General features: G+C 37.9%; 1 protein-coding gene across 2 annotated transcripts in view; it reads right to left on the reverse strand.

Annotated features, from left to right (window-relative positions):
* Positions 1–16,800, reverse strand: part of RFX3 (regulatory factor X3) — a 134,590-nt gene extending 117,790 nt beyond the window's left edge. For both annotated transcript variants that reach the window (XM_074812182.1, XM_074812181.1), the window contains exon 1: positions 16,383–16,800. The gene's annotated coding sequence lies outside the window, so the exon portion shown is untranslated. The remainder of the gene's footprint in view (positions 1–16,382) is intronic.
* Between the last annotated feature and the right edge of the window lie 5,901 nt (positions 16,801–22,701).

The following is a 22,701-nucleotide window of genomic DNA, read 5'->3' on the forward strand; positions in this document are numbered from 1 at the left end:
AGTTCCACTGAAAAGTTGAATTTGTCACTCCAGTAATGAAAGTCATAGTCTAAATTATCAACATAACGTTATCAAAATAATATACTCTGATGTGAAATGAAAATGATTGTAAATCATAAAAAAAAATCTCTATACCTCTGTGTACGGAAAATGCACTCAAATACGAAAACATAGGTTAGAATTTATCACATATAAAGGATAATGAATATGTATATGACTACAGGAATATAAAGGACTGGGAAAATCTGGAACAACTCTTAAACAAACCTGGATCTCTAAACACTCATAACTTCTCATCCCATTATAAAAGAGTTCCAAACAAACAGAATTAGCCAATCTGAACATTTTAAATCCTAAAGCTCCATTTTTCCTGAACTAAGCAACATCTTAAAGCTGATCAATATGGTTAGACTTACTTAAATATTTAAAAACTACTGTGGATGAACTGTCAAAACTTTGACCAAGAAACAACTATGTGTGGAAAGAAGGGTAGAAAAGTATGGCTGTGAAGAGTATAATAAACAATAATACCTTGGGATTAGTCACACAAATTTTTCAAAAGTTAGATTGACTTTGTCATTCCACAATGGTGGCAGGTATCATTAGGCTCTGCAGAAAATCTTCATAGGTATCAAGTAAGCACATTTCCATAAATTCAAAGTGATTTAAAAAGAACAAAAACTAAACAAAATAAACAAACAAAGAAAAAAAACAACAAACCACCCAAACAACTCAAGATCTTATTTTAAGATATCCTCTGAGCTTCCCACTCCTCAATATTATTTTTTTCCTCAAAGTCTGGGTATTTACCTATTGTCAGGTTGCTGGTAAAAGAAACAGATTGTGAACTTCTCAATACTTCCCTATTATATAAAATTGGCTAAAAGAATGTTCCTCAGAATCTACTTTTTAAGTGTCAATTTTGTGTACATTGACATGAAGCAGGCTAAAGCACCCTGAGAGAAAGCTACAGATTAGCAAACAAGAAAGAGAAGTGGCTGCTGGCAAAGAAAGAATCATGCAGTCCCTGGAAGCAGAGATCAGTAGCTGTAGGCTATCCCTACAACCCAGCCGGATATATGTCAGCAACATATGATGCTTAGCAGCCTTGTCACACCCCACTATCTCAGGTAAACTGTTAAATATTAAACCACATGCAAGCCAGGCATCCAAGAAGGAATAGGAAAAAACAGTGGCTACTGAACTACAGAGCTTAATAAATAAAAATGAGTACCAAAAAAATACTGAAAATATAATTGTAATTACAAAATAAACAGATATCACTGCCATCAATGACAATATATTAAAGCAGCAAAAAAGGACTAAATCATAAACTGCAGAGGAAGAAAAAAATACTGACATAAGGGAAGATTTAAAGAGTGGTATATACTTTAATTTCCTGTCTAGGAAAAAAGAAGAAGAAAGAAAATAAAATTAACAATTAATCTTTAAGTATATGTACAAAGAAAACTTTTAAACAAGTATTTACAGACAAATTACAAAATTGGGTACACATTTAGAAAAAGCTACCTTATTTTAAAATACTGCTTTATGTCCTGAAGATATCTTTCACCCTGCCCCATCATCTGAATTTTAAGTATCTATTTAAAAATCTATCACTTTGTTCCGTATCCATACATTTAGAGTACAGTAATTGTAAAACTAAATTATCATTTTCCTAATAATGTATTAAAGTTAGCTCAAAAGGAAATCAAACAATTTCATTCTGACTTGGTAAAAGAATATGAAAAAAACAGAGACAGATGGTAACCGATCATATCCATGTCCTTTGCCATCTGAGTATAGTTGTATGAGGCGACTAATATTTCACCATGTTTATCATGTTCTTTCTTTTACTTTAAGAAATATATATTCAAGTTAAGAGCAAATCCAGCGACAGCAATTCTACAGGAAATACACAAAAAATGTATTACGTTGGAATCAATGACAAAACAATACTCTCACTTTAAGAATATTATTTTACCAATCATGCTTGAAATTCAGTATCACACAGGACATTATTTAAGATACTAATTTCAACCTTGTTTACTTTCTCATGTGACTTTTCGCAATGTTAGCTTTCATAAGCATGTATTTATTCACAAGACACTGTTATTGCCATAAATGTTTCAAAAAAAGCTTGATTTTGGTGTCTCATGAAATGATGAAATATTTTTAAGGTAAAAATATACAGAAATTCATGCACACAGAAATAAGCCAAAAATCTCCATAAACCAAACACGTCAAAAAACTCCCACATGGCTTTTTGTCAACCTTGCAGTAAAAGACACTCAGTTCCAAACTGCATTCTGTTCTGGTTTTCCAACCTAACAGTAGTCAGCACCTTAAAAGACAGTGATTTGGACAAGTCTCAGCTTCTATTTCCTGGATAGATATCAGTATTTTTATTTTTGTTCCATGTGGGACTGAAAACCAACCACTTCGATGTTTGTTTTTAGATTACAGGCATATATTTATAAACAATATTCTAAAATGATTAAATCCTCCTTACTTATCACTGCACTTCTCTCAGAGAAACAGTTCTCTAAGCTCTTAGCCAAGATTGACTCTAGAAAGCATATGAAAACATGAAATTGTGGAAAACACATGCATAATGGTTCTTATAGCTAGAATTAACTAGCATGCCTTTTCTCCCCTCAAAAGAAAAACCACTGAGAAAAAAAATAGGAAGTACAGCGTAAAACCCAAATGAAGTAATGAATACTGAACAATATACTGGCACACAGAAATAAAAAAATAAAATTAAATTAAAAAAACAGGGGAAAACCCATTAAATATAGAAAAGAATGTTATTAATCAAGCTAGTACTGTACAACAGCAAATAGCTAACAAATCTCTATGTTTACAGTAGTTGTACTTACCATACAAATAGAATATCAAGAATTGCACATTTGGTTCCAAAGCATGCATGTATGTTTGTGTTCTGGCTTCTGAGTTTACAGAACATTCATAAAAGAAATTTTCATATTATCCCACAAAAAGCTTGATGCTCAGGTAATGTAAATACTATGCTTTCAAAAGATGATTTAATGAAAGGCAATGTTAACTGATTTTTACAATTGTTTAGTAAGATTTGTTTCATTAGGCTTCATCCTACTGCACATGTATCAGAACACAATTCAAGTATAAAGAACATTCAGTGACAATGTTTATTAAAGGTATATGTCATGAACAGCAGAAATTGAATTTGACTTCTAAGTCTTTATTTTAAGACATAAGACTATGTAACGTATCATTTCGCTGTTTTTCATAATTACCAAACTACAGCAAAGTAACATTATCAAATAGATACCATTAGCTATCTCATTTATAATATGGGAACATAAAAATCTAAACTATGACACATACAACATCAACACTGAATACTACTTAGGTAATTTCTGAGATATGCTAAAGATTATTTGATTTGTTTTTCTTATTGAAGCTCTTTGTTTAGCTCAGCAAGATTTATATCACTTTGATTTTCTTGGTATTTGTTTTAATCACTGACTTGTAAAAGCCCGACATGTAGCCTTACTTGATAGGAATGTTCTTAAAGACAAGCACAGTAGAACAGAAGTACTTGAAAAAAGTACTGACTATGTTATGGTGTTCAATCTTTTAGGACATTTCAAGTTTTACTGTGCATTCAGTTAGTTAGTTCAATCAGAAAAAATATTTTTCCCAGGAAAAAATGCACTGCAAACACTTCATGGAATGCTTATGTCCCTCTTCCACTGAAATTCTTGAGTTTGAAGGAGGTAAGTTTAACAAGTTATGACTAAAATCAAAATGCAGGTTCTGAATAATGTATCTGCTTGTTTATGCCTTAATCACCAAATTCGATTCAGCTAACAATGAACCATCTGCCTTTAAATAAAGGTATTACTTTCTAATACTGCCTTGATTATCGAGACTATATTTATCACAATTAGTAATATGTACATATGTCTTTGATTATCCCTCAAGCAGTGTTGAACAAGAATAAGAGATACATTAATTCTGCTATGGACTTCAGCATCTGAATGCCCCACAATGATCAAACCCCAGCCAAAACAAACAAACAAAACACCAAACAGAACCACTTCAATCAATAGAAGCATTGATTCTGAAACTATTTTTCTGATTTCACCAGTAGTAGTTACTGCTATACACACTTCCTTAGACTACTGCTCTTCATCATTGCTATTCATTTTATATTTGCAGCTAAATGATAAAGCAAACATTTTTTTAAAACAAACACCTCTTTACAGACACTCAAATGATCACCCTTGCTTCCCAAATCCTTTTTTGGACACAATCCAGTTCTTCTCAAAATTAACAGGAATACAGACAAGTTATAAGAAAATATTTTAGATATCCTCATCACAGAAAAAATAAATCACAACCCTCTTCAGATTCCTGGCCATTATATTTGTTGAATATCACTTATAAATCATCAGGCAGTTAGCCAAATATAGAATGTTTCACCAATGGGTCTCAACAAAGCAAGGAAGTTATCCAGATTATTTTAAAATTTTAAATAATTTTCAATAAAAATTTTAAGTTTGCTGGTTTTCCACTTTTTCTTTATTTTCCTCTTTCACTGCAACAAAAGAATTAAGAGCTATAAGTTAAGACCCTAATAAATACACACAAATAAAATTCTGCAGGAATCAACCACTGGGGTTTGGTTTTCGCCAGATGTTTAACCAAGGTCTTTCCTTCTTGTTTTTTAAATCCCTTTGTTCATAGTTCTCCTGAAGAGAACTAACAAATTTGTTTTCTTTTATTGCAGATTTCTATACTGCTATTATTTTTGCCTCTGCAGGGCTCCAGTGAAAATTCTCAAGGTTTCATTGCAAAATATTTTATAAATAAATTCACAGAATCTAGTCTATGCACAGTCCTAAATTTGGGAAATCCAGAGAATAAAGTATTGGACCAAAATAACATAACTGTAGTAATGCAATAAAAGAAAAAGTAACAGAAGAGTTCTGTGTTGTTAGGAGATTGTCTCTTGGGCACCCTTTATCTTTGTGATATATCTCAAGACAACTATTTTGTTATTTTAGCTCTAGACACTATCCCTCCTCTTTAGCTCCAGAAGTGAAGATTCAGTTGAAGTCCAAATAAATGGAACTGGCTAACAAGAACACAAACTAGACCACAGTCTAGGAACTTCCACTGTAGAGTAAGAATCACAAGTAAAACCAGGTGTAGTTCAGGCTGCCATGATTTTCAGGAGCTCTCAAGTCCAACTTCCTACCAAAAGCAGGCTCAGACTTCATATCAGACCAGCTTCTCAAGGCTTTATCCAGTCAGGACTTGAAAAATCTCAAAGGACAGAGATGGCAAAACCTTGCTTCGCCCCAGATGCATTGCTGGTCTTCACGGGGAAAAATATTTTCCTTATATCCAATCTAAACCTCTCTTGTTTCAACTGATGAACATTGTCTCTCATCCTTTCCCCATGCCCTGCTGTGAAAAGCCTGGCTCCACCTTCTTGATTACCTCCTTGTAGGTATTAGGGAAGGCTGCTGTTAGGACCCCTGAAATTATCCTCTTCTCCAGACTGAACAAGCTCAGGTCCCTCAGCATCTCCTCACAGACATGTGTCCTCCAGCTCCTGACTGTCTTGGTGGCCCTTTGCTGAACTTACTCCAGTTTACCAACACCTTTCCCCTAACAGTGGGAGGGTGAGGGCAAAACTAGACATGGATGTAGATGTTGCCTACTGTGTGCAGAGAGGGGTGGGATAACCATTTCCCTCGATTTCCTGCCTATACCCTGCTTCATAGAGCCCAAAAGATACTGTTGATCTTTCCTACTGCCAAGGCACACTGCTGGCTCATGTTCAGCTCACTTGTCAACCAGGCACCCCAGGGCCTCCACCACATCACTGCTTCCCAGAGACTCTGTCCCCAGCCCACAGTCTACAGACTATTGGGTGAGGGTCTGTGAAGACCTAGACAGCTGCATAGGATTGGTATTGCTCTCCCTTTTGGCCAGTATATTACTGTAGAAGTAGGTTAAAAGAGAGTCCTTTTTTTCAGTGACCACTTTTGTACTAGATTTTCCTAAGTAACAAAAATACCATGTTCATAACAGATAATCTATGTTTGTTGTAAGAAAAGATGCACTTTCTAACACCCTGTGAAGGACAGTTAACAGAGTATTTGAGAGAATACACTTAATACAGAAACGGTATGCTAACAGTCAGTGATGCAAAAACCACCAGTTTTATTCATTGCCGTAAACGCAAGTAACTCCATTTGACAAGGCTGGACCACTTAGATTAAAGTGATGTCCTGCTAGATGATTCTTATTCCTATGAAATTATCTGCCACATTTCTTTAACTCTTCAAGGGGAAGAAAAAGCAACAAAAAAAACCCCAGACACCACACAGCAAGGACACCACACAGCACTAAGTGCCCTAAGCGTCTTCTGTTCCTCTGGCTTTGTGGCAAACTTAACCATTTCCATACTAGCAGATTAAATGCTGTAACCAGAGTATGTAAAAAGCTTTTGAATCAGTACATGAAAGACATAAGTACTTCATGTAGAATAAATACATTTTTAAAAACAAAATTTATTAGCCAATGAGAGCAGATCATTGGGAGTTCAGAAGCATAGCTATAAAACAAAGTTACACTTGTGACCAGGCAGCTTGGTTTATGGAGATGACAGTTAATTTTATTAGAGGATTTAACATATCAATCAACATCTCAATCCCCACTATTAACACCCAATTACACGTTCAAGCCATTTTTAACGGCCAAACCCTGCTATGCTGCCCTTCCTATACAACAAACTCTGGAACAAATATTTTAGCATTTCTGATCAAACCTTCCTACACAAATCTTCCTTTATTATAGATGACCAAAACATAACTTCCAGTTTTCTATCTGCCAGATACACCTGGTTTTCTGCCTTGGACATTATACCTTTTCTCATATAATAAAATGCGAGACTATTATACTTTACTGAAAATATTACTTATTTTCAGTACAGGAAAAAAAAAAATTATGAGCTGCTGGCTCCAGCTTAAGCTTGTTTCAGAAGGTTACAGTTAATCAACCTGTTGGTGTTGAGCTCTCAAGAAATTCAACTGTGTCTGAAGAGTTACCATTTCTGGATCACCATATGCAACCAAAACCACAACTATGCTGGCACAAAAACTTTTCAGTATCTCAAACTAATGACTACGCTGACGACACAAGCCATTAAGAGCTGCTGAGATTTACAGCACTGAGCTGTTCCAGGTCCCAACCATATAACCTAGTATGTCATCCTGAAATCAAGCAGTGGGAACCCTTAGAAGGCAGTCTTCTACATGTGAAGTAATCCTAAAACTCCTTCATCTCAGTTGCCTGAAATATGCTTGTGATACACAACTTGTGACTCGAGGCCACATGAAGAATATATCTTCATTAGGGCATGAAAGTTGGTCACTGCAGTGAAATCATGATCCTGTGTCTAGCTCTTCCCTTAAGTCAAGAAATGTCAGTTTCTTCAGAATTCAATCAGGAGAAAATACTAAAGAAGGACAAGCAGTGAATAGACTAAACACCTTCAAGCCCCATTAAAGGATAGGAAACTTGACTTAGTGGCTTGTATCAGGATCATGGGAGGTAATTTTAGTATCTGAAGTCTAAATCTTAGTAGGACCTGCCTCCCCAAACTATTGATATAAGATGATAACTGAAATCTGAATATCCTAGACCGCACAAGTTCATAAGGTTATACTGTTTGACTACTGACTATCTGGATGACTTGAAACAACAGCATTAAAAAAACCCACACCAAACAGCTGCAATTGAACCAGCATAAAACACAACCTTTAAAATACTAGGAGAAGCTCTGTTCCATAAACCAGAATCACTACTCGCATGGTAAATTATGCTATTGCTTTGTAGGATGAACCCTAATTCTCAGTCCATTGCAAACAAACCTTTCCTTGGTTTGACATAAGTTTGCTAGTGAAGTGAGTTTTAGTCACAAAACCCAAATTCCGTGAACCAGCATGAGGTTTGGGAAACTGTAAGCTTCTCTCATCTCCACATAACTACAGACCAGTGCACCAAAACCTCTACAAATTTACCTGCCCACCACTGTTCCTTGAAATATCCTGTCAGGACTATGCTTCTTATAGTACAAAGGAGTTTCAGAGCCTTGCAGAAAAACAGAGCAACTCGGGACAACCTTTAGTCAGAAAGCACCTGGAAAGAGACAATACCATGAAGAGTTGTGCTTTCATCTTAGCTTAATCACACTTGCCTCACTTCAAAACCCAGAACCTGAGCACAAAAGGCTTTCTACAAAATAAGGGAATGGAGCCATATTTCTGTGCTACATATCTCCATTCTAAAGTTAAACATGTTTTACTCCCTAAAACAACCGTAAGGATGGTATAGCTCACAGAAGAGCTTTCATGCCTTTCATAAAGTCCAAATAAGTCTTCCTAGAAGTTACAGGGAATTGCTATTTATTACACAGAATCAACTCTGAGGAGTTAAAAACATACAGGATTCTATGTTTCTCCATTTACTAAATCTGATAGAAAACAATAAAATGAGTATGGAAGAGTTATTTATCAACTTTTTTGCAAATTGCAACTCAGCTGAAGTGGTTTAACACAGAGTGGACCAAATAAAATAGGAGTGAACTGAATACTAAACAGAAACCATCATGTTGACATGACCTAAACTACCACATGCTCAAAAGCTAGCATGTCAATTTCACCTCCTGACTAACAGTTAATTTGATAAGTCAGGTACGCAGGTAGTTCAACTGCTCCTCACTAGTCAAGGCAAATGTAACTTTGAATACAGCCAGACCTTTCTGCAGAATAGTTTTCATAAATCATATATTAGTTTTATAAATGGGTGTAACAGTCTGTAGAGCTACAGATATTTAAACATTAACTTTCTATAACTTAACCAACTCTAAAATGTGTATGATCTGCTCATTAAATTATTTCAGACTTTTTAATCAGAAATTTTGAGTGAACTTAGTTTAAAAATGGTGATTATAGAACAACTCTTTTCCTAAAAAACACTTCGATAAGCAAGCATGGATTTTTAATTAAGGCAAGTAGATTGAAGGCAAGGTTTTTTTCTTTACTGCATCTTTTCAAATTCTGCAAGAGGCCCAAAGCAATTAACATTGAATCCCAATAATAAACATACTATGTAAAAACTTAACTGGTAATACAAATTAACAATCCTTTGTGTAAAGCCACACATCCTTCCTAACAGAAAAATGACAATGTATCTCATCAACAGGAATGTGGAGCGAGAAATATTCTTCCTTCACTGAATCTGTAACTCTATTGTCTCTCCCCCTTATGTTAAGCTACAGAACAACAAAGAGGTAAGAATACAGCACACATCTTATTAGAAAAAAAAATAAGTTAGGGCTCTAGATGGAGAATTCTGAAAACTTTTTGCAGCAGTTATATAGAAGGTGAACCTTCATATTTATCAGACATTTAACCTAAGACAGAAATCCTGACATTCACCACTCATTCCAACAGCAAGAGAACTACAATTTTTTTTACTTTTGCTTTCACCTACCTATAATGAGTAGACTTAGTCCTCTTGAGTAAACACTATTTACTTTTTGTAGTTTAACCCATCTAAGACTTGCACTGTCAAACTCCACTCTCAGCCATTCGCAGTGCAGAACACTACCAAGAGATAAGAAAGAAACAGCTCAGGTGACAGTGTCTTTTTGTTTAGATGAGGCTACACAGACCAAGAGCAACTTTTCCAAATGCTTTGTGGATAATGTGCAACAGGTCACACTGAAAGACATGAGCGCAGATTCACAATCCCGGTCACCTAATCCACTAGCAACTAAACCCTTCAGATAGCCTGTAAACATTTAATGTTGTTGTCAGATTAAGGGAGCTAGATAAGCAAGACTGCTCTCCATTCTCCCCCTCCTCAGATTTAGGTACTTTGGTGGGAGGAGAAAATCAGACCAAAGGCACTCCAGAAACAATATACAACGCATCACCTGAAAATTCAGCAGACATGAACTAGCTCACTGGAATGAAAAATGTATTTTCAAATTTTAGCTCCACAGAAGCATAATAAATAGCTATCTATAACCTTAGTAACTGCATTGTAATAGGATTCTGAACCAGAACTACTTAAACTTTTTCAATTCTTTGTAAGGGAAGTAAAGTAAACAATACAGAAAAAAGAAGTAATCAGACAAGGACACAGAACACCTAACTGAGGTAGAATAAACTGACTCAATGGCACCTGCAAAGTGACATACTGCACCTTTTAACAGATTTGCTTGTTTCTGTTTCTCCTTTGCAATGCTGCATGATTTAACTACACTTTAAGTGTTTAGAAAACATCCCTGAGGTGTTACGTAAGAGAAAACACAGTTAGATTAATTATTATGAGGTAATAAAACAGAAGAGAGAAGCCATTTACTTGGCAGCTTAACAGTAAACACAGCTTTGAGTCGTTGTAGTGGCAGCATCCAAAGCCTGAACAAAATCTAAAGACACAGTTCCTTCCTTAAAGACCTTATAAACTTATTTGAAATAAGACTTCAATAAGAAGAAAATGAAATAACTAAAGGAATTGTTTACTTAGAGAAGGTCTAAGAAGCTGGGATATACTCAATGTACTGGGTCCATGGGTGGATGAAATGACCCTTAAAAATAGTGCTACGTAATTTTTTCCTCTCATTAATGCATGAATAAGAGTCACAGATGTTACAAGTACACTCAAATTTAGTGATTAATATACAATCCTTGGTGTTCCCATAGTGTTGTGGATGTCATGTAAGAATTTAAACAACTGAAACAGATTAGAAGGAATCTACAGAGGAAGTCTGAATTGCTAAAATGTAAGTTTCCAAGCCTCATTAAAATCTGTGTTGTAGAACAGGAAATTCCTTTATTAAATACAACTTATAATATAGTCCATCCACCACCTCTCAATTTTGGGCCACTAAATCCGAAGTTAGGAGACCAAAGACAAACAACTTACCATGGTGGAACAGGAAAAACAACTAAAAGGTAGTGTGCAAAACCAATCAATCTGAGATGTAGTATCCCAGCTCCAGCCTGCACTTTTTCACATTTCAAAAGGGAAATTACACTGAACTAGACACCATTACCCATTCACATACATAAAAAAGCACTGCCTTATTAATCTTACAGTACAGATACAATATAGATATTATTAAACTACAGAAGTTACAACAATGAAATTCTAATCTGTCAGGTTCATATATCCATAGAGAAGTTTTTGAAATGAAAGATAGTGGTACTCACAAATATGTAGACGATGCTACTTTTATATGGGGTTTTTTTGTTTTGCGCAGTTTAGGTTTTTTTTCTTCTTCAGGGGTGGGTTTTTTTCGTTTCTCAAAACTAATGATTGATGGAGAAGGATACCTATCCTAATCAACTAAAGCTCCTGTCTCTTTTGCAATTCAGAAATAAACAGGTAAGATTCAAACTCAGTTTCATCTAGGAAGAGTTGCAGCAAGAAAGAAAGAAAAAAAAAAGCCACTATATACAGAAATGCATTTTTTAAAAATAATACAGCTATAAATGAGTAAGTTACATAAAACGTGAATATAGACTTATAAATGAAAAATATAACATACAATAAGTGCCACTAAAATGCACATGTCTCTCAGGGTAAGTTCACTTAGCTTTTCAGATGAGCAATAATTTACTTCAGTAAGTATAAACGGTTCCAGCTATACCTTTTACAGACATAATTTACATATAAATATTTGTTCTCTTTCAGTGAACAGTGATTGTATTTTAAGTGTGTGTCTATGTACACACATAGACACACACATAGATGTACTTAGATATGCAACAGCCAATTTCTTCAATAACTTTTAGCATAATATCGCCAAACCAGTAAATTTGTTATATATTGCAATACACAGAAAAAAGTAGAAAAATTTCTGTAAGATTAATTCAAATCCCATATACATTATCAGTGTATTTCAATTAAAGAATTTTTATTATTTTCTTTCCTTCTTGTATTTCAAATAGCATAGCACCCTCTGGTGCATCTACTAGAAAGAAAATAACTACTAATAAATACCAGTCATTGTTATATAAAAAAGGAACCCTTAGAAACAAAAAATGCCTAAGAATTGTTAGAAATCAAATTTCAATTTCATTCTTTTGTATTAAAATCTTTTATAACTGAGGAAATTGTAATTATTGAAAGATAAATTTTAAAAAGAAAACTGCAGGTGTGCTAATATAGAAGTTTACCAGAAAAAGAAAGACAAAAGTTTGAAATTAATCCTGTGTTCTTAATAATATGCCATTTCTATGAAAATATTCTTAAGTGAAATATTCTTTAAGAAAAAATGCAAAGGTAAGAAATCTAGTGAAACAAAATGTTGCATCAAGCAATATATCTGCTCTTGGTCTTGCAAGAATGAAAACTATTAGCACTACAGCTAGTCCTACACAGTCATAAACTGCTAAATTCCACACCCAAATAGACATATCTCCTTTAAAAGTCCAATGAGAAAAGAATTAAAAATAACATGATCATACTATATGGAACACTTCAAACTCTGATATGACATGTTAACTATTAAAACACACCTAGTCACTGGGAAAATAATACCCCACAAAAGTACATTTTGCTAGTTACCAAAGCAGAGATCACCACCTGCTTTAGGCATCTCTTTTGTAAACCTCTGGAAGTCTCAACCCAATGCACAAGAAATGAAAGTGACACCTGTTCAAATCAGCCATCTGTCCCTAACAAACCAGATTTAGCCAAATCAGTATATGTACTGGTTCTTAAATTTCAAAAATACAGGTATACATATAATCTGTGAGAAAAGAGAAGTATTGTTATGATTGACAACCAACTTTACCAGAAATACACAAATAATAAACTTGTGGTTAACAGAAAAACATAAGCCTATTCATTTTAAAAGCTTCATTAATTTTTCAGCCTCATTCTTAGTAAAAAATAAGTAGTTTCATTCATAATTTAAAAACATACTACTTCTGCTATTCGAATACATTCATTTGACAGAGAGTTTGATTTTGAAATAGAACTCCAACTACAAGGACACTACAGGACCACTGAAAGCTTATTTTTTCCTCTGCCTATATTTGTGATGCATTCACAATATGTCATTTCAACTGAAAATAATTTTTAAAAAGGACTTTAAGAGTCATATATCTGATATTTTTAAAAGCTTATTCATGACTTAAGTATTCCACATGACAACACCTGCAGCTGGTAAGCTTTTGGAGACTGCAGGTAAAAATACAACTAATACGGAATATTTTAAGATGGAAGAAAGCCTTTCATAAGTGGGCAAATAAAGCATGGAAACCAGAAACACTATCTAGAACACTAAAAGAAACTGCAATGATAAAAGATTATTGCATTTTAGATACTTGCTTACGTTTCAAGTACGAGAGGAAAACTGTAACAGCCTTCCCTCTCAATGTAAAGTTTAGTAAATGAAAATTTTTATTTATGTTACAGCGATATTTATTTTTGTAGAGTTTTGTAATTAACAAACTACAGTATCAGGCAGGAACAAGAAATGGGGTAGTGCTAGCAAAGTCAAACCTAATCATCAAATAAAGCACCCTGCCTTGAAACTCTTTAACAGCATTGTACCTTTGATTCCCTGAACGATGACTGAAAGGGTTTCTCCACAGTAGCACAATATAGGTTAGCTCACTAACAACACAACAGAGCATATGATCCAGATAGGCTCATTAGGATATGCTGAAACACATTAGATAGCTATACATTCTAAGTCATGAAAACCAATGAATAAAAAAAAAATTAAAAAAAAAAAATCACAGGCCATCTCATTTTCAAACATTGGTTAGTATCACAAACACCAACTATTTTGATAGCTGCAGACATTAGGGAATCAGAATGCACAATGAAGATCTCATCTATGATCATTACAGTATTTCAGAAAGAATAAAGAGTCAATACTTTTCTCAGTAAAGTCCATAATATTAAGAGGTGATTATGGCTTCATTATTATCTTACAAATTGCAGTCACTGCCTAAAGAAAATGTGGCTAAATAGTACTAAAAAGGTCTTTGATTTTAGACAAATTCATGTACTTTTAATCTGATTTTTAAGAAGCATCTCTATGTCTGCTCACAGAGTTAAAACAGAAAGTCTGTCTTGTAGCCTACTTTTCTTCGCTACAAGGCGTCTAGATACATGTTCTGCAAAGACAGATTTCAACATCCAGGAAGAATTCCATCCCAAGTAGTACTCTGTCCCACTGGAAGAGGGCTACTCAAGAAAGGCATGGTGCAGAACTGACATCTTCCCTTTTCAACAAGAGTAGATGCCAGGAATGATTTCACAACCTATGAATCACACAAACTACCCGATAAAACTAATACATTCAGATTTAAATGTGCTATATAACTGATACAGTACTATAACTCACACTGAAAATTCTTGATGTCTTTAGAACTTATTTGACAGCAGGACCTAGAAAACTGGCACTCAGTGGTTTCATCTTGAGTAAAATCATAAAAAAAGATGACAACATAGAGACCTTTGGTCACTACTCAAAATAATGTATTTTCTACGTTTTTGCTGGCCCATTAAAAGACAGATTCAATATGTCTTAGCTCAAGAAATATTAATATCAACAATGCACTAACTACTTAGCACGTTTTGTAGTTGATAGCCGCTTGGAAAAACTGCCTGTCACAGTCATTGGTAGTTCCAATGTGAGACAAACGAGTATGTTGTTATTGAAAGAAGAAACCCTGCATTTTACACAGGGTTCTACAGACATAAAAACAGAAAAAGTCTATATACAATTAAAATGTATGTTCTAGATTAAAACCAAGAACATCCTTTTTCCTAAATATTTTACTGAATAAATCAGTAAGGACATAAGTAAGTTTTCACTTCAAAAAGAAAAAGGCTTGCCACAACGACACATAATTTGACAAGTCAAAGTGGAAAGTGCAACTGGATATGGAGATGTTAAAAAGAGAACTTCATTGCCATAATAGATGCCAAAAATTCACTTTATCTGAAAGAATTAAAAAAAATAAAGTATGATTTGATACCACCGACAACATAGATCTTTAGCAAGCAATCACAAAGAGGATGAAGAAAACAAGCATTTTGGAATGAAAATAAAAGGCAAAACATCCCCGTTAGTAACACAGTTTCTACTACAGCTCCTTCAGAGAAAAAAGCTGCCTCTTCCCTCTTTCCCAAATGTACTCTTGAAATACAATAGTAATGACAGAATCACAAGGGCTTTTTTTTAATACTATTTCTTGTTCTCTCCTTTCTTTGCAGCTCAGCACACAAATTTGCACTCAGTATCTTGAATCTCCTTCATTGTGGAGAGTTTAAGGAAACTGAAATGGATTCTCTCCACATGAGCATAACTCACTGTGCATAAACTAGATCTACACATGTACTGTTCCATACTACACTAGCAGCATGAAAACACCATTTAAAAAATAATCCCCTGCAGAAGGAGTGCAAGAAGAAAAAAAACCCTGTTACTCTGTGTATTTATGGGTGGGGGTACTGAATAAAAAAAAAACAAAACAATACAAAGAAAATACAGCTTGCACTAAAATAAGCAACAACATTAATTATGAATAAAAGAAAAAATATATGGCTACATAAAGCATAGAAAAGTGATTGATATGATCGACAGCACGAGAGCATCATTAAAAGATATACCAAGTTCACAAAAACCTGCAACATTTATCAGTCGCATCAAATCAGAACAAGGCCCCTATAAGTGAAAGGGGAAAAACAGCCCCTGCTCTCGGTGTGCTACAGGATCTGTCCCTGGCTGCATCTTTCCTGCCCTCCCCATGGTTTTTTTTCGGGTTTAAAGTAAGTAACCTCAGACTGTGGCCGGAGCCTCGTTCCCCGATTTCTACGTTCCCTCACCCGTGCAAACGAAAGACCAAGTAATATGCGTACGCACCGCATCCAAACAATTATCCTGGAGGTCCCAGAAGCGTGCCTCCGTCCCCATCATCGTCAAGCCTCTCTTCTTCCTCACTTCGCACCACGGCCAGCTGCCCTCCCCACCCAACTGACACCCCCATCCCAACCTCTCCTCTCGCGCTCCCCACCCAACCGCAAAGTACACCCAGGGGGAGAGGGACCGGGGCGGGGGGCGCAGCGAAGGGAGAAGGATAAGGAAAAGGGACGGAGAGGGGGAGGCGGCGGGAGAAAGCGGGGGAGCCGAGAGGGCGACCCACGTCCCCCTCGCTGCACCGCATCCAACCGCGCAGCCCAAGGGAGCAGCCCCAGCCCGGATGCTGCGAGGAGGGGGGAGGCAGCGGCTGGGGGAGGGAGAGCGGAGGGAGGGCCGGCGTGCGCCCGACAAGCATATTCACCTGAGCTGAGGCGGGCTGTGGTGGGGTTCCCGCTGTCGTTGCTGCTGGAAGCTGTTGTTGTTGTTGTTGTTGTGGGTGACGATGAGGAAGGGGGTGAGGAGCAGCAGCAGGAGGAGGAGGAGGAGCAGGAGCGGAGCGGTTGTTGTTGATGGGTAACAGTCGCCAGGACTACGGTGACTATGGCGCTTGATTCACAAGGCAACGGTTGCTATAACTCACAAAAGGGAGAGCGAGCGAAGGAGGAGGAGGCGGCGGCCCAGCCGGAGAGGCCCGGAAGAGGCGGGGCCTGCCCTAACGGACGGCGCCGGGGCGGGCAGGGACCGCTCCCTCAGCGCAGACCGGACACCGCCTCGGCTGGTGTGCCGCGTCAGGGCCGCCAGCACGAGCGGGCGCGCGGAGAGGCAGCGGAGCGGCGACGGCGGCGGCGGGTGGCGGCGAGGGGCCCGCGGCGAGGGGCGTGGCCGCGCCGGTGTTGCCTGGGCCGGGCCCGCGGCCGCCTGACGCCACTTCCGGCGGGCGGGGAGGAGCGGGCCGGGCTGCGGCGCGCTGCCCGCCGCGGGGGTCGCCCAACGTCCGCCGGTGGGTGCGGGAGCTGCCGCCAGGCGGGACGGGCAGGAAGTCAGGCCCGGTGGCGGCTGCGCCTCCCCTCCTACGGCCGCCTGTCAGAGGCGCCCCACGCCTCCTTCCCTCGGAAAATGGCAGCGAGGAGCCGATGGTCGTGGGGGAGCCGTCTGGCTGCCGCCATTTTAAGGCGGGAGGGTCGGCGGCGGCAGGGCCCGCAGCGCTGTGGCTCGGCGGTGGCCCTGCCCACCCTGGGCTCCTCCAGCGGGGAGGCACAAGGCCGCGCCGTGGCCGAAACAAGGCCCTGGGGCGCCCGGTGGCCGCCCCGGGTCTACTTAGCCTTGGCGCGCCGGCGGGCCTCCGCCCCTTTGCAGGCGGTGGGGATGTGGAGGCCACAGCTGTGGTGCTGACGCACAGCTGTGAAAACCGGCTGGTTTCCTGACAGTGTGTGTCTCCGTTCATTCTAGGTGTGTACTTGGGGGACGGGTGACATGGAGGTGTAGGTGTTCTCTGGCTATGTACGATACCCACACGATACCCACACATTTAATGGCCGCTATGGTGTGTGTGTAGTCCCAGTGCATCACTATGTGCAGCTCTGCAAAGTACGTCTGCAGCTCTATACACAGCTGCTACTGCCTGTGTAGCCAGTAATGCTTGTCCGTAGTCTATGTAAACCACATAATTCTCTCATGACGGTTTCCTATGTACTGCCTTGCACGCTCACATGTTCTGTTACCAACACATGGTTTAACAATCTTGACATCTTTCTCATACCTGTTGCTATAAGCACTTGACATTTGCCTCACATACCCTACAATCACTTCACTACACCTGTCCCTACAGGAACAGATTGAAATTGCTCTTACATACCGCAGAAGCATTCTGAAAGATTTACTGCGATTTTCAGGGCTCCATGTAACTGTCATAGCCCTAACAACTGTTTACAAAAAAATACTGAAAAATCCATAAGTATATAAAAATAAAACTTTAACTGACAGAGCTTTAAGTCTATAACAGAAGAGTCTTGAATTGATAAAACTGCACTTTTACAGCTGAAGCTACTTCCTTCTGTGGAACCTTACCTTCCTGAGATGCTAAACTAGTAACTGCTCTGTTGAGATCTTCAACCTCAGTGGATGTCTGGGTGTGTTAAAAACTCACACTCGCTCGCTTGCAACAGTAGCCTTGTCAATCAGAAACACTAAGATGAGACACAACCATAAGCAATCTAATTTAATAAGAATATATAGCAATGCGTTTAAGCAGTCAATTCATTTGAAGGTAAAAGATATTTTGATAAGCATCTTACACTCTACCTATCCAGCAAATACAGGTAGTTTTATTTAGCTGGTAGTACATTGAAAGGTGTGAGGATTTGTGTTGTCATTGAATTTTAGATTTCATGTGAACAATGTAAAGGACAAAAAGAGGTGTTGGACACTGAGTAGTTTTATGAGAAAATTGTTGCCAGAGCAATGTGACTCAATTCCATGGTAAAGCTTTAGCAACATTCATCTCATCCTTGTTGCTAAAGAAAGTGGTGCCGTTAAGTTTTTACTTCTTGGTACTGTACTGTGTTTTCTATTGTGTTGTCATTTGCATGCTTATTTGCTTGCAAGATGAACAGGGTGAGCTGTGGTAAATGTTTTAAAGTTGAAGGATAAAAGCACTGGGCTGTTGATTTGCGTTCTCAAATCATAGAATTTTATGTGTCTGTCTGTGTGGAAAGAATAAATCAAACCTAATTCAGGCCTTGGCAGAAATTTACAATATACACATATAAATATCACTACACTTCTTTCCTTGAGCCAGTGTATTTGCAGAATATTTTAATCTATACCAGCATTTCAGTCTATAAATACATGATCATTTGTGGTGTCAGAGAGAGAGTAGCAGCTACTTTTGTTACAGGGAAATTATTTAATCACTTCAATGTTTTGATGCTTCCATCTATAAAATTAATTTGCAGAGATACCTACTTGGATCAGTCAGGGCCTAACGGAAGCTGAAGTTCTGTTTCAAATAATTTCAAATGTATTTCTACAAATTTTTATCTTGAAATTTCATCAATTTTATCTTTATCAAAGAACACATCTTAATTTTTGAAGAGATGATCTCTTTTTTTTGAACTTGTCAACAGTTACTCATTGCAAGATAATCAATAAAAACATTCAATCACTTCATAGAACTTCTGTAACTAATGACAGTATTAAACAACCTGCCAAACTGAAATATGAGAGCACTATTGATTAAAAGTGTATCGTTAAAAGCCTTGTGTTTTACATTTGGACGCAGAATATACTCTATATCTCAGAATAATTTTATGCCTTCTTATGTGGATAAGGATTAAACAGAATATAATCAAAGTTTTTCACCAGTGAAGTTACACAGGGTTGGACAGAAGTTGCTCATGTACTTTGAAAAGTATCACTTACTGTTCTCAGAATCAAAACTTTAACAGCTCTGAAAAAGAATTAGTTTCATATGCAGGAATTTATACTGCAATTTCTTTTGCTGAGAATGATAATGGAAGAAAGGCTATTCCTATTAACTGCTTTTTTTCTGATACTAGATTTGTAATGCTTTAAGTTTTTGATCTTCAACAGAATTACACTGCCATCCCTCAGGACTTTCAAAAATACAGAATTTTATAGAGTTTGAATATTTCTTATAGGGTCATAATTAACCTGTCTAGTAATCTCATACCACATAACCCTTTTTTTATTAAGTCCACTTCATACGTTTCCAAATGGTTTTCAGATACAGTCATTTGTACTATAAGGCACTCCTATCAGCCATGTTGTGCAGAACACATTATCTATGTATCTTATGAAACAATATAAAGACAATACAAAATACTAAAGTAAAGTGTGTAAGAGCAATCAAACTGATTCAGACCATGGGTACATCTAATCCAGAAGTCTTATTGGCACAGTTAATGTAATACACAGTTAGTATATATTACTCTTGCATGGCGATCTGCATACCTGTAGTCCAGTTATGTGTGATGAATGTTCCTCCAAATGCCTACTAATATGTTGATTTTTGATAGGGTTAGGTGAGGTTGGCTTGGACCATAGGGTCGATCCCTTGCTGTTTGCATGAACAGTAAGTGATTTTTTATGCTGGCTTTTCTTCTTCAGTTAGCATCCTGGAGTGTCATAGTATCACAGAATCATAGAATGTTTTGGGTTGGAAGGGACCCCCCTGCAATAGGCACAGACATGTTCAACTAGATCAGGTTGCTCAGAGCCCAGTCCAGCCTGAACTTGAATGTTCCCATTACCCCTTGTCCTATCACTACAGGTCCTACTAAAATCTCTGCCCACATCTTTCTTATAAGCCCCCTTGTAAGCATTGAAAGCCTGCAATAAGGGTTCCCCAGAGCCTTCTCTTCTCCTGGCTGAAGAGCCCCAACTCTCTCAGCCTGGCCTCATAGGAGAGCTGTTCCATCCCTCTGATCATTTTTGTGGCCCTCCTCTGCTCCAGCAGGTCCATGTCTTTTCTGTACTGAGGACTCCAGAGCAGAACACAGTACTCCAGGTGGGGTCTCACTAGAGCAGAGTAGAGGGGGAGAATCACCTCACTCAACCTGCTGGCTATGTGTCCTGGCTGTTCATTCAGGAACACCCAAATTCCTCTTATCAGTCTGTACCAGATAGTTGAGGAACTGAGACTCCTTTTTCTCTACTGACTCAGCTACCAGTGCAGCTTGCATGTTTTACCTTGGGGGTGGGAACACATGGCCACACTGCTTTTCTGGGCAGGAGGCTCAGTAGGGTGCCCAACTCACATTTGCCTATGCCCTCTGTTATGTGGACAGTACTGCCACGCTGCTCTGGAAGTCCTGGGTTCTGATGTATCTTCCACAAAGAAATTACTTAATCTTCCTAAATTATATTTTACCCTAGGTGCAGGTCCTCTCATCAGTGGTTGATGAGGTGATCACTGGCAGACCATCAGTTTGGTATCCTCCTGATACTGCGAGCTTGCTGTTCACACAGTTTTACAAGAAACACACTTTCCTGGACTCCTTGTAGTTTCCCATGTGGCACGCTGTTGACAATTCCAAGACATAGAAGACATGGACAATACCATCATTTGCAGGGATGAGGAAGGAATAAGATGGCAACAACTGAATGTAAAGAGCAAATGTAAAGCTGGTGACACCTGACATGAAAAGCACTCCAGGATGTTGCCATAAGCTGTACATACTGAGAGCTTTTTGCTGCTACATCTGAGTTTACTATACACTGGAGGACTTAAGGGGTGTGGCCCACTCACTGAGTTGAGGCTCTTGCATCCACATAAGCAACTGAAACATTATGGACACTCATGGAATTGCATTGCAATTGGAATTGCAATTTGGTTGCATTGAAAAGGTGCCTTGAAAAGGCACACAGAGTTTGCAGGCACCAAGACTGTATCATGAAGAGAAAGCACGTAAGTGGCGGTGATAAAAGATTTGCCTTGACAATGCACTGTTGATATGAACTAAAATGCTGTAGTAGGCATATCCGTAGTTAGTTTAGAAGCTTGACACTATTTAAGTCTCTTATAGTTTGGTTACACTGAGTTTGTAGTAAACCAGTAACACACACAGAAGTATCAGTAACAATTTTTAAAATAAGGCTAGAGCAGCTTTACCTGTATAATGAGTAAAAATAATCCCGTATAACAGGGATTCATCATTCCCAGTATCTGATGTAACAAATGTAAAAAACACCAAGTAGGCATATGTTAAGCCACACTGTATTTTAAATAGACAAATACAGATTTGTTTGGTTGGTGAAATCTGAGATTATACCAGACACTGAGAATCCACATTTCTTTAGGAAAATGACTAAAATCTCCAGCCCAAATCCTGAAAGAAATTATTTGGATTATTGAATGCAGGGTTTGTAGTTGTTTAACCGGAGTTTGAATAGTCATTTAAACAATTTCAACAAAAATCATTTTGCTCCAACTTCCTGTTATCAGGGAATGCTGCCAAATTGATGACCTTTGTACATGTGGCAATGCCATAGGTTCCTGAGTCTAGGCATTGGCTTTTCTACAGACACCAGAGAAGGTGTTCAGCTGTGTGGCCACACATTAGGCTTTAAAATTTCTCTCTTATGCTCAAAGACCATGGCAGAAAAGTCTGTGGGTTGGATGGAATTATCCCTTGATCTGTAGTGATTAAATCAATCCACTCCAGACAGTGATACAGGATAAAGTAACTAACTGTCACTTTCTGCACTCTGTTGTCCCACAGAGTTAGTACAAGTCCTTGCCTTCACCAGACTGCATCTGGACTTCGTAACTGCTGTGAAAACCAAGTGAGCATTGCCCTTTCTAGAAAAGAAAGTTCAGATAGCTGAAGTAGTAAATTAATGTTTCTTGAGAATGCAACACACAGTACTCCTTGTGAGAACGGTACTACCTACTCCATAAGTGAGTAAATTTGCAGATGAATTTTAAAAATCTAATAGAGAACTTCTCTAATACAACTATCCAGCCTCAAGAACATATGCCTAATAGATCTTAATTTAAATTCAGCATACAATTATAAATCAAATCATCCACTTGTTTACATAGACTTGGCTTCTTTAGTGAAGTCAAATGGGGATACTTCATCATTAGGCTGGGCTAGAGTAGACCAGTCTAGGGTCTTTTGGTAGGCTTCGCATTTGTAAACAACAGCCTTTGTTTGTAATATAATGCTTTGTATATTGAGTCAGTTAGCCAAACACATACAATGTTATGAAAATAC

This window comes from Strix aluco, chromosome Z (assembly GCF_031877795.1).
Source record: "Strix aluco isolate bStrAlu1 chromosome Z, bStrAlu1.hap1, whole genome shotgun sequence".
NCBI lineage: Eukaryota > Metazoa > Chordata > Aves > Strigiformes > Strigidae > Strix > Strix aluco.